General features: G+C 43.4%; 1 long non-coding RNA gene across 1 annotated transcript in view; it reads right to left on the bottom strand.

The window, feature by feature from the left end:
- Positions 1–344: 344 nt before the first annotated feature.
- The window catches only part of LOC140197217 (uncharacterized), a 50,389-nt gene continuing 37,700 nt past the window's right edge, over positions 345–13,033 (bottom strand). Inside the window, exon 5 of the long non-coding RNA XR_011885883.1 lies at positions 345–846. This is a non-coding gene — a long non-coding RNA (uncharacterized lncRNA). The remainder of the gene's footprint in view (positions 847–13,033) is intronic.

Here is a 13,033-nt window from a genome sequence, read left to right as displayed (position 1 = left end):
CTAATATTTTTTGCTGTGTCTTCAGAACGTCCAAAGACTTTATCTTAAAAATAAGACGGTATTACACCTAAATTTAAAGATTCAAACCAAATGGTTCAATTTGATATCAAAGGATGTAAACAGTATGCAATCTGAAATTCTTACTCTTCACAGACATCCACGAAACAGATAAAAACCCAAAGAATGAATAACAGAAACCTTAGAACTCTCAAAGGCCCCCTCCCCCTCCCACACACAATCAACAGCAAAATCATCAACCCTCCCATGCCCCTCCCGCCTCTTGCTCCAGCAAAAGCATCGACCCCCCCATCACCCACCGTGCAAGCAATAGCAAAGCCCACCCCACCATGAGACCATGATCTAGAGTCCATCAAAAATTACTGTCCATCCCAACAACTTGACATCCCAGCAAGGCTCTCTCTCCCTAGTGAGGAAAAGAGAGATTTCGCTCCTGCAACAATGAGCGGGGAGACCAGAAGCTCGCTGTTTCGTTCTTACAATCCGCTGTATCACTTGTCCGAGTTCCCTGACTCGAGGACCACCAGACTCTTGCTCACCATCGAGGGCGAGAGAGCGAGAGAGTGAGAGGGAGTGCAGGGGCCTTCCAGAAGCAGGGCACACCACCTGTTGTCTCGATGTTTCAATCTCCCATGATGCTTCAGTTGGCCACATCGGCGAGGACCTGGGTTGGGTCGTCCACGGGGCCGCATCCCGAAGGCACATGTCTTCGAGGCTGCTCCTGGCGGAATCGGAATGCCAGGTCGCCCAGCAAGTCACCCACCACCGGTGGAGAACTGTATTTAGAGCTGAGCTGCAGTTCACGGACTCCAACAGGACCCCTGCCACCTTGAAAAGAAAAGGAAGACATGAGAAGAGAAGAACAAACTGTTTATGGTTTGAAATTAACAGTTTGCTAATGAGTTTAAATGATTGCCAGATATTTTATTAAAAAGGGCGACCACAAATCCATTTACTAAATTTCTGTTAATAATGTAGGAATTGAAAATATGTGCATATTAGAGGCACAAACTGAGAACAAGGAGGTCTAATTTGTGCAGCTGTTTTTCTGGTTACCAAGGATTCCTGAAGTACATCTGATTTGCTGCTGGAGCAGGTTAATTTTCAACTATTCCCATGGTCACCGAAAACTGATATTAGATCCTTTATATCTGTAAAATGTAGGACATAAAATCCACCTAAGGTTTCCTCAGTGAGACAGGATTCCATTGAGCAAAACAGACTTAAGGGTGACTCTACTTAAAAATTCTTCACTAATTGCTTGTATTCCAGCTTATTCCACGGCTGTCACAAGAAGGACAGAGATGAATTTACTTTCATTTATCACAATTTGCTCAAAAGGAAATAGCCCAGAGTATTCAAGTGAACTTAAGGTTTAATTTTGGGCCTATCTAGATTGCTAGGCCGAGGGCAATTTTGAGCATTTGTAACTAAGGTCGCATCCTGATTTTGGTAGTCTGAGCCCCCAGTATTCATAATAGTAAAAGGAAAATTAAGGCAGGCATGCGGTGTCACTTTTGAATAGTCTTCTCCCTGCTAACTTCCCTACTGATTGGCAAGGTACTTCACTTGATAAATCTGAGTATCCCGAAGCAGTTATTGTATTCCAAGCTGCTTCATGGGAAGATATTGGTCAGGTGGACAGAGGAAAGCATTGAAGGATGCTTTTCAAATCTCCCTGGAATTTTGCAATAGCCCCATTGACTCTTAGCGATCTCTGGTCTAGACTGCTCAAAGTAGGGGAGTATTGGGGATGGAACTGACAACCTCGGGTCCGTACACTGGGAGAACATAGAAGTTTAGCATGAAAGAAAGAACTTCACAAACTACTCAGCTGTCCATCCATTCAGGCAACTACTGCCACAATTAAAGATTAGATTTGTTTGTCACATGTACATTGAAACATGCAATGAAATATGTCAAATCAAATCTGCAAAGACTCTGCTGAGCAGCCCACAAGTGTGGCTACATCTCCATTGTCAACATAGCACGTTCACAACGCACGAAAGTGGAAGAACCCAGAGGAAGCCCATGTGGTCACATGGAGGGTGCACAAATTCCTACAGAGAATGGTGAGAATCAAATCCCGATCTTAATACTGGCTTCATCAGCTGTCTCCGAATTTATGTACCAGGAATGGAAGCTGTTCATTCAGGGTGGCATGTGGTCACCTAAGAAGGAGAAAAGGTCTATATCTTTCCACTAACCACACCAAGCAAATGGTGAATGCTTGCACCTGTCTTACAAAGCAGCTCTTCTTCAGCAGTATGCTGCAGTTTATTTCTCCTCTTTAAGGTCAGTGAATACACAGACACTGATGCATTGCCAGAGAAGAGCAAAGCCATTCTCATGTTTGCCTCCTCTCTCACTTCCCTGACACTCCTGAATGTCCGGTACAGTGCAGACATCTTCCACTGTGAAGACTGATGCCATATACCTGTACACATTCAGTTCCTCTGCCATCTCTGCGTCTCTCATTACAATATCTCCAGTTCCTATATCTATCCTCAACTTTCTTTTACCCTTTATATACTTAAAAAAAGCTTTTAATACTTCTTTGATATCAGTTGCCAGCTTTCTTTCATAATTCATATTTTCCTTCCTAATGACCTTCAAAGTTTTCTTCTGCAAGTTTTAAAAAATTTCCCAAACCTCAATCTTCCTACTAGCTTTGGATTCCTTGCAAGCCCTCTCTTTTGGTTTTACTTTGGCTCTGACTTCATTTGTCAGCCATGGTAGTGTCCTTCTTCCATCGAAAATTTCTTCTTATTTGGAATATATCTGTCTTGCACTTCCCTCATTTTTCGCAGAAACTCCAGCCTTTGCTGCTCTACTGTCCTTCCTGCAAACGTCCCTTTACAGTTACCCTTGGCCAGTTCCCTTCTCATGCCATTGTAATTTCCTTTATTCCACTGAAATACCGGCACATTGGAATTTAGTTTCTCCTTCTCAAATTTCAAAGTGAACTTGATCGTATTGTGATCACTGGGTTCTTTAAGCTTTAGCTCCCTTATTATCACCGGATCATTGCACAACACCCAATCCAGCACAGTCAATCCCCTAGTAGGCTCAACAACAAGCTGTTCTAAAAAGCCATCCCTTAGACATTCTACAAATTCTCTCTCTTAAGGTCCAGTACTGGCCTGGTTTTCCCAATCCACTTTCATGTTAAAATCCCCAACGATTATCATGACATTGCCTTTCTGACATGCCTTTTCTATCTCCTGTTGAAATTTGTAATCCATATCCCGGTTGCTGTTTGGAGGCCTGTATACAACTGCCATTAGGGTCCTTTTACTCTTGACATTTCTTAACTCAACCCATAGAGACTCTACACCTTCCGATCCTATGTCATCCCTTTCTAATGATTTAATATTATTTCTTATACACAGGGCCACACCACTCCCTCTGCCTACTAACCTATCTTTCCGATACACCGTATATCCTTGAATGTTCAGCTCCCAATGGCAGCCATCCTTTAGCCAAGTTTCAGAGATTGCCACAACGTCATACTTGCCAATTTGTAGCTGAATTTCAAGATTGTCCATTTTATTCATTATGCTGAGTTTATTCAAATACAACACTTTCAGTCCAGTATTTGTTGCTTTCTGTTTTAAAAGCACCATGTCTCTATTGCCCTGTAACTCATCCCACTGTCTGTGATTATGCCTCATCTCCTGCCATCCCTTTCTATAATCTCTGTTGCGTGCAATCTTTGAATAATTTTTGTTTTCCCCTTCCTCAGCCCTATCACTCTGGTTCCCATCCCCCTGCCAAATTAGTTTAAACCCTCCCGAACAGTTCTATTAAACCTGCCTGCTAGGATATTGGACCCCTTTGTGTTCAGGTGTAGCCCGTCCTTTTTGTACAGGTTGTACCTCCCCCAGAAGAGGCCCCAATGGTCCAGGAACCTGAAGCCCTGCCTCCTACACCAGTCTCCCATCTTCAAGAGGTGTGTCTCAAGAAGGCAGCGCACATCATTAAAGACACGCAACAGCCGGGATATGTCCCTTTTGTGTTACTTCCAGCTAGGGAGGAAATACAGGAAGAATGAAGATCTATACTCAATGTTTTAACAATGGCTTCCTTCTCCTCCATCAGATTTCTCAATGCTCCATGATCCCATAAATACCACCTCATTATTCATCTTTTACAATAATTATCTATTTTATGTCACAGTAATTTTTTACGTCCTGCACTATACTGCTGCTGCAAAAGAACAAATTTTACAACATACATATATCAGTGATAATAAACTTGATTCTGTCATACGGTGGTGGATGGGAACGGACCCAAGTGCAAGACACAGACACTGAAGTACTAGGGACAGGACTAGGATACAGGGTGAGGGCTAGGACATGGACACAAAAACTGGGAACCCAGAACAGGACAGGACTAGGGAGCTAGGAGCCAGGGCTTGGACTCCGAGCCAGAGACTGGACAAGGACCCAGAACCTGGGTCTTGCTTCTGGCTCCGACCCCAGAACTAGGCAAGGACGTGACTTGGGTGGCAGGCAGGGCGAGGCTGGAGTCTTCAGGCTTGAGACTTGAGGCAAGGCTGGACACCAGAGACTTGAGTTGAGGCTGGAGACCAGAGACTTGGGGTCTTGAAACTCCTCCTGAGCAGGGTGAGGTACTCCTGAGCAGGGCACAGATCCCCACCTGACGGAAGCAAGGGACAGGAAGGGACAGGACTCACCGCAGAGTAACGGCAATCTGGCCTGGCTTACCCGACGGAGGCAAGGGACAGGAAGGGACAGAACCAACCGCAGGGTAACGGCAATCTGGCCTGACTTACCCAACGGAGGCAAGGGACAGGAAGGGAGCTAGGTACAGGGTGGCTCCAAGACAAACTTCAGGCGAGACGAGGCGAGAGTTACCAGCAAGACAAGGCAAGGCTTCAGGCAATGCAAGGCGAGACAAGAACTTCAGGCAAGGCAAGAGGTTACCGGCAAGGCAAGGCAAGAGGTTACCGGCAAGGCAAGGCAAGGCAAGGCAAGGCAAGGCAAGGCAAGGCAAGGCAAGGCAAGGCAAGGCAAGGCAAGGCAAGGCAAGGCAAGGCAAGGTTAGGCTAGGCTAGGCTCCAGGCGAGGAAACAGAAGGCAGGGAAGGGATACAAGGAGTAAGGACAAGAACAATCCAGGTGCCATGCCTTGGTCTCTGGAGGTATTTATGCAGCCAGCCTCAACGAGAATCAGCTGCCTCAATTAATGCTCAACAGAAACAGAAACAGGTTAGACAGGAAAACCTGGAGCAAGGGTCGAATGACCGGACTGTAAACTGGAATGCGGACTTCACGGACCGGACCTTGACAGGTTCAGATTTTGATTCCATCCACTATCTCCCTCACAAAAGAACCATCACGGAAGAAAAAGGAAAAACATACCTGCATACACTGGCTATTCACAAGTCAATTACACTTGTTACTTACGGTGCTGTGTAAAGCAGGTACACACCAATAGTGGTGTGTACATGAGATTTATCCATCTGTGTATGAATATTACAGTCTTAAATGTACAATGAATGAAAGGCCACAGAAATTGATTTGTTTATAAAAGTAATGTTAAATGTTTCACACAATATAAAGTTGCAACTTGTCTAGTAATAGAACCATCCTGCCAAATCTACTTACACATCCGTTGGCTATTCCACTGATTCAGAAGAATCTTAAGTACCTAAAAAAACATGTGTAACAAAGCAAACCTAATAAACCTTTATTTGGCTAGAAGTTATAAATCAGGATTGTAGCAGATTCTTCTTTGTGGATATTAAGAAAAAAATATGTTTGCACCTAATTTGCATACCTGCTTTAAAATAGCACAGAGAAGAATTTGCTATGAAAATGTTACACCACCATTCCAGAACAGTATTGATCTGTCTTTAGATACCTGCCTCTCGCAGTTGGAATGGTTGAGATTAGGCTCCTGTTTTGCAATGTTTTCTTTAAATGAGTTTTTTTATTATTATCACCCCTGTCATTACAGCTTATTTGCATTTGACTTTATTCAGCATATGCAAAAATGGATACAATCTTCATAGCATAAGATCAAGCAAGACATTACTCTTTATTGACACAATATGTTGTAAGTGCGCCTTAATCAAGACCGTCTGGGAAAATGAACAGAATCATAACCAAAATTGGGTTTATTATCTCTGATGTATGTTGTGAAATTTGTTGTTTTACGGCAGCCGTACAGTGTAATGCATTAAAAAATTGCTCTGTTACTGTTACAATAAGAAATATATATATATAAAAAAGCTAAGTATATAAGGAGATCAAAATGGTGATATAATGTTCATGGGTTCATGGGTTCATTCAGAAACGTGATGGTGATGGGGAAGAAGCTGTTCCTAAAACGTTCAGTGGATGTCTTCAGGCCCCTGTACTCTTTTACTTTAGTTGATGTTGTTTGTACACAGGGAACCAGTCAGTCACACTGATTACATTAATCAGCTAAAATGCCATGCAGAGTGAAGTTCCGCATGCATTTGTACATGAGTCAGGTGAGCTCTGACTCCTAAATTTTCTATTCATTTATTTTTTTTGCGAAACAGGCCCTTCCGGCCCTTCAATCCGCGCCACCCAGCAGTCCTCCATTTAACCCCAGCCTAATAACAGGGCAATTTACAGTGAGCAATTAACCTACCAACCAGTATGTCTTTGGACTGTGGGAGGAAACCAGAGTGCCCGGAGGAAATTCACACGGTCACGGAGAGAACAGACAAACTCCTTTCAGACAGCAGTGGGAATTGAACCCGGGTCGCTGGTACTGTGAAGCGATGTGCTGCAGAATGCTATGCTGTGCTATAGAAGTTACCTTATAAAGTGGCTGCTGAGTGTAGCTATATTGTTCTCTTCACATGCACCTTGCAGAATTTGACAGGGTGTACCTGCCCTAATCAATAGCAATGTTACAGGAGCAACGTGGAAAAACCAGCAATAGTGAGGACGATAAAGAAAATACACCTCTTCAACACATTCACCCATTAATCACAAAGAGGCAAATTGCTTCTGATCTTGAATTAGAATCCGTATAAAATTTGAAACCTAAACAATAGGTTGCCTGGAATTGCGGCTGTAGTTCACTAAGCATGTGGAGGGAAATTCCACTGTAAATATAGAGAGGAACTTATCATCAAAAAAAAATTAACAAGAATCTCCTGCCAATATACATTCTATTTCTGCTATGGGTGACATTAATACTACCACTGGAATTTTTATGCAGCAATTGCCATGGTGGGCGTTGAACACTTCCTCAGTTTGTAGTGCGAGATAAAAGTCACTTTAGGAATCTAAGCACCTTTAAGAAAAGAAAGTAATTTTGTTTTGTTTCAAGTTGTTCAGTTCACAGTCTTCACATGCTCTACAACATGGTAAAAGTAGGGACCTTGTAGACTTGTGTAAACTATATACAGCTCATGAAAAGAAAAACAAATACAGTGTGACAGTTACCAGTATAAAGTAGTTTATTGTGATAAGAACTCACAGTGAATGCAAATATCATGGTGTTTGGAGCACGTAGCAAGAGATTGCGGCTAACGTGCCAGCCGCATGCTCAGTGTCTAGACGTGCTATAGCAACATCCATTGTGAAGTTAATGTTAACACTGGCTGCACCCAGAACCAACAGCCGGTTCAACCTGAGCAGAGCTGTAATTGCCTTTTGAGACAGAACTGTGCGACACAAGAAAGCACGCTAAACCACATTCCATATCTTGCACAGTGGAATGATCAGTGGTTTCAATATAAACAAAAAAAGGGGCTTAAATGGATTACTTTTCAACTGAACACTGAAGTAATGCTGCAAATCATAACTCTGATTAAGAATACACGCTTGGCTCAAGTTTAAATTTTAAGTGATAGTAAGAACGTGGCTAAAACCCTGTCCTTCTGGGACATCCTGGGGTAAACGAAGGACAAAAGTTGGGCTCAAATCGTCCTAATCCTTATGATGGTGACCCTGTGGGAATAATAAAGGATACAGATTCTGCACATCCTTAAGACAAGCTATATGCAGGGAATACTAAGTTGTTGAATGGCAGAAGTAAGTATTAATAGTAATAATGTTCAATCATTCCCATGAAGCAGCCAAGAATTTTGAGGAATCCAAAAGAGTGACTGCTGAAGAGACGAGGAGATGCAGGAAGGATCCTACTACCCATGCGCCTGCATCCTGGCTGTTCCCGTGTCCCCACTGCTCCAGGAGCTGCAGATCCCGAAGCGGCCTCTACAACAATTGTACCATTGCTCCCGAGGACTCTCCTTCCCTCCTGATCTTCGCACGCGTAGAACCAGCCGTCATCGATCACTATTAATAAAGATAGGCTCTTGAAAGTAAAACTAAAGCTTTTGATAGATGAGGGCCCTTCAGACCAGGTGTGACTGGTTGGTGAAGATCACTCCCTTTCAAAATTTGGAAGCAGTAATAAGAAGGAATAGGTGCAGTTTTGATGGATGCCTAGGTTATGCCCAAAACGATCCTGTAAGCAGGCTTGGAGTTCCCGATGTCCTCATAGTTTAATTTTAAAGAAAATTTGTAACTTTTTGGTTTAGGTTTTTAACTGGCCTTTCTATTTCTTTATGTCCAGGAAAGGCTGAAGGGACTGTACTGCGTGCTGTAATGTTCTACGAAATTGTGAAACATGGGGATGAAAATGTGAGGAACTGAGACCTACGGATAACTTGCACCATTTCCCACCCCCAGCATGTTAACTCCTTCACAGCAGAAGTGAAGCAAATGCAGTATACAAGCAACATATGTGCGTTTACACATGCCTATTATGAAAGAAATGGAATATTCTGCCCTGTATGTTGGGAAAGGCACCATAAAGCCAACAGTCACGTTAACTACTACAAAAGCAGAAGTAAAGAAAGGTGTTAAAGTAAAAAAAAATTGTATTCCAATGATGTCATAGTTTTAAGGGGAATCCATCATTGTCTGCATTGCAGCAGGAACTGCTGAACTGGAAAGTGAGTAAGCTTTTAAATTTTCCCTTTATTTGAATTTCTGTGCTCTTTCTAGTCCCCACATTCCCCTGATCTTCAAGGAATTCCCATTACAGAAAAATCCCTACTAGGGATTCCTGAGCGTTAGGTGGCCTTGAATGATCACTTCAAAATATTGGCCCTCCCCTTCCACTGGTGTATTCCTTGAAGTGGTGGACAGCAAAGTACATTCCTGTCTACTGTAGTATGAATGTCAAGAAGAAGCAATTACACAGCATGATCACTGCTGTTGCCACACTGATTTGTTGACACTGCACACTATACAAAGAATATAGTACAGCACTTTGTCCGATGATATTTGTCCTGAGCATGATGCTGAATTAAATCTCTTTTACCTGTACATGATTCATATCCTTCCATTCCCTCATTCCCTGCATTGTCATGTGTCTATTTAACAGCCCTTAAGCAAAGCTATCATATCTGCTTCCAGTACTACCCCAGCAACCTATTCCAGGTACCTATCACTGTAAACGTAAAAATCTTTCCCTCTCTCTTAAATGCATGGACTCTAGTACTTAATGTGTCTACCCTGAGATGGGGGGGGGGGGTGGCGGTATGGCAAAGCCTATGACTACTAGGCCTCAAAATTCTCTCCTCAGCCTTTGACGCTCCAGTGAAAACAACCCAAGGTTGTCCAACTTTTCCTCACAGCTCAGATCCTCTAATCCAGGCAGCATCCTGGTAAACCTCTCCTGCACCCTTTTCAAAGCCTCCACATCCTTCCTGATATGGAATTGCACACTCTACTCTAAGAATGGCCTAACCAGAGGTTTGTATAGGTACAGAAGAACAAGAAGCTAGAGCCAGAGCAGAGACTTGGGGTTGTGAAGCTGCTCCCAGCAAGTGGCCAAAGGCAGAATTGATGAGAGACTTTTTAATTAAATTATGAAAATTCTGAATGGATGAATCCATCTGGGGGATTTATCGTTTGATATTTGTCATGTTCCTGTGAGAGTAGAGATATGATATCAACAGGTGAGTTGATTATGGGGAGCAAGGACATGGCAGACCAATTGAATAATTACTTTGGTTCTGTCTTCACTAAGGAGGACATAAATAATCTTCCAGAAATAGTAGGGGACAGAGGGTCCAGTGAGATGGAGGAACTGAGCGAAATACATGTTAGTAGGGAAGTGGTGTTAGGTAAATTGAAGGGATTGAAGGCAGATAAATCCCCAGGGCCAGATGGTCTGCATCCCAGGGTGCTTAAGGAAGTAGCCCAACAAATAGTGGATGCATTAGTGATAATTTTTCAAAACTCGTTAGATTCTGGACTAGTTCCTGAGGATTGGAGGGTGGCTAATGTAACTCCACTTTTTAAAAAAGGAGGGAGAGAGAAACCGGGGAATTATAGACCGGTTAGCCTAACGTCGGTGGTGGGGAAACTGCTGGAGTCAGTTATCAAGGATGTGATAACAGCACATTTGGAAAGTGGTGAAATGATCGGACAAAGTCAGCATGGATTTGTGAAAGGAAAATCATGTCTGACGAATCTCATAGAATTTTTTGAGGATGTAACTAGTAGAGTGGATAGGGGAGAACCAGTTGATGTGGTATATTTGGATTTTCAGAAGGCTTTTGACAACGTCCCACACAGGAGATTAGTGTGCAAACTTAAAGCACACGGTATTGGGGGTAAGGTATTGGTGTGGGTGGAGAGTTGGTTAGCAGACAGGAAGCAAAGAGTGGGAATAAACGGGACCTTTTCAGAATGGCAGGCGGTGACTAGTGGGGTACCGCAAGGCTCAGTGCTGGGACCCCAGTTGTTTACAATATATATTAATGACTTGGATGAGGGAATTAAATGCAGCATCTCCAAGTTTGCGGATGACACGAAGCTGGGTGGCAGTGTTAGCTGTGAGGAGGATGCTAAGAGGATGCAGGGTGACTTGGATAGGTTGGGTGAGTGGGCAAATTCATGGCAGATGCAATTTAATGTGGATAAATGTGAAGTTATCCACTTTGGTGGCAAAAATAGGAAAACAGATTATTATCTGAATGGTGGCCGATTAGGAAAAGGGGAGGTGCAACGTGACCTGGGTGTCATTATACACCAGTCATTGAAAGTGGGCATGCAGGTACAGCAGGCGGTGAAAAAGGCGAATGGTATGCTGGCATTTATTGCGAGAGGATTTGAGTACAGGAGCAGGGAGGTACTACTGCAGTTGTACAAGGCCTTGGTGAGACCACACCTGGAGTATTGTGTGCAGTCTTGGTCCCCTAATCTGAGGAAAGACATCCTTGCCATAGAGGGAGTACAGAGAAGGTTCACCAGATTGATTCCTGGGATGGCAGGACTTTCATATGAAGAAAGAATGGATGAACTGGGCTTGAACTCGTTGGAATTTAGAAGATTGAGGGGGGATCTGATTGAAACGTATAAGATCCTAAAGGGATTGGACAGGATAGATGCAGGAAGATTGTTCCCGATGTTGGGGAAGTCCAGAACGAGGGGTCACAGTTTGAGGATAGAGGGGAAGCCTTTTAGGACTGAGATTAGGAAAAACACACAGAGAGTGGTGAATCTGTGGAATTCTCTGCCACAGGAAACAGTGGAGGCCAGTTCATTGGCTATATTTAAGAGGGAGTTAGATATGGCCCTTGTGGCTACGGGGGTCAGGGGGTATGGAGGGAAGGCTGGGGCGGTGTTCTGAGTTGGATGATCAGCCATGATCATAATAAATGGCGGTGCAGGCTTGAAGGGCCGAATGGCCTACTCCTGCACCTATTTTCTATGTTTCTATGTTTCTATGAAAAAACTAAAAAATCTGCTAGAGGAACTCGGTGAGTCAAGCAGCATCTGTGGGGAAAATAAATGACATTACGAAGAGTGCTGCTGGAGCATGGCTTACTTTGGCTAGATGGAACGGGTTACCAGCAGTATAGGGAAGGGAGCGGGTCATTCAACCACTTAAACCTGTTCCACTATGAAATTAGATCACATCTGATCTGAATGACAACTCTATTTATTCTCTACTTTAATAGGTTATCTAATCACTCCAACTACTTGCGGAGACTAGCTTCAGCACTGCACAAATTGGCTACTGGGGATGGTACTGAAAATAGCCTTCACTTTATTGAATGGAACAGAATTAGGCCATTTGGTCCATCGAGACTGCTTTGGCATTCGATCATAGCCGATGTTTTCTTTAGTCCCATTTTTCCACCTTCTTCCAATAACCTTTAACCCCCTTACCAATCAAGAATGAATCAATGCCTATCTTAAACACCGCCAACCCTCTGTGGCAATGAATTCCATGGATTTGCCACCAGCTGGCTGAAGGAATTTGTCCTCATCTCTGTTCCAAAAGGACATCTCTTTATTCTGAGATTATGCCCTCAGATTCCTACTAATGGAAACATCCTCTCCACATCTACTGTATCCAAGTCTTTCAACTATTGGCTAGGTTTCAAATAGAATGCTTGTAATCCTTCTGAATTCCATTGAGTGTAGGCTCAATGACATCAAACATTCCTCGTATGTTGAGCCTTTCATTCCTGGGATCATTCTTACGAACCTCCTCTAGACCCTCTCCAGGACCAGCATACTTTTCCTTAGATACTGGCCCTAAAATTTCTCACAACTTTCTAAATGTGATCTGACTGACACCTTATGAGTGGGGAAGTTATTGGGCAGGGCCAACTGGTCTCCTGAAACTATCCACAAACAAGAGAAAATCTGCAGATGCTGGAAATCCCAAGCTACACATGCAAAATGCTGGAGGAACTCAGCAGGCCAGGTAGCATCTATGGAAAGGAGTAAACAGCTGATGTTTTGGGCTAAGACGCTCCATCAGGAGTCCTGAAGAAGGGTCTCGGCTTGAAAAGTCGACTGTTCACTCTTTTCCATAGATGCTGCCTGGCCTGCTGAGCTTCTCCAGCATTTTGTGTCTGTTTCCTGAAACTGTTTATTATATTCTTATGAGGTTTCTACTTTACAACAGTGGCGACTGATGGATGTTGTCCAGAAGGCTCTTCTGAAGTCAACAATGAGGCAGAGAACTTGTGG

The sequence above is a fragment of the Mobula birostris genome, chromosome 5, assembly GCF_030028105.1.
Source record: "Mobula birostris isolate sMobBir1 chromosome 5, sMobBir1.hap1, whole genome shotgun sequence".
Lineage (NCBI taxonomy): Eukaryota > Metazoa > Chordata > Chondrichthyes > Myliobatiformes > Myliobatidae > Mobula > Mobula birostris.
The sequence above is the reverse complement of the archived record's forward strand: the minus strand, read 5'-3'. Positions and strand labels throughout refer to the sequence as shown.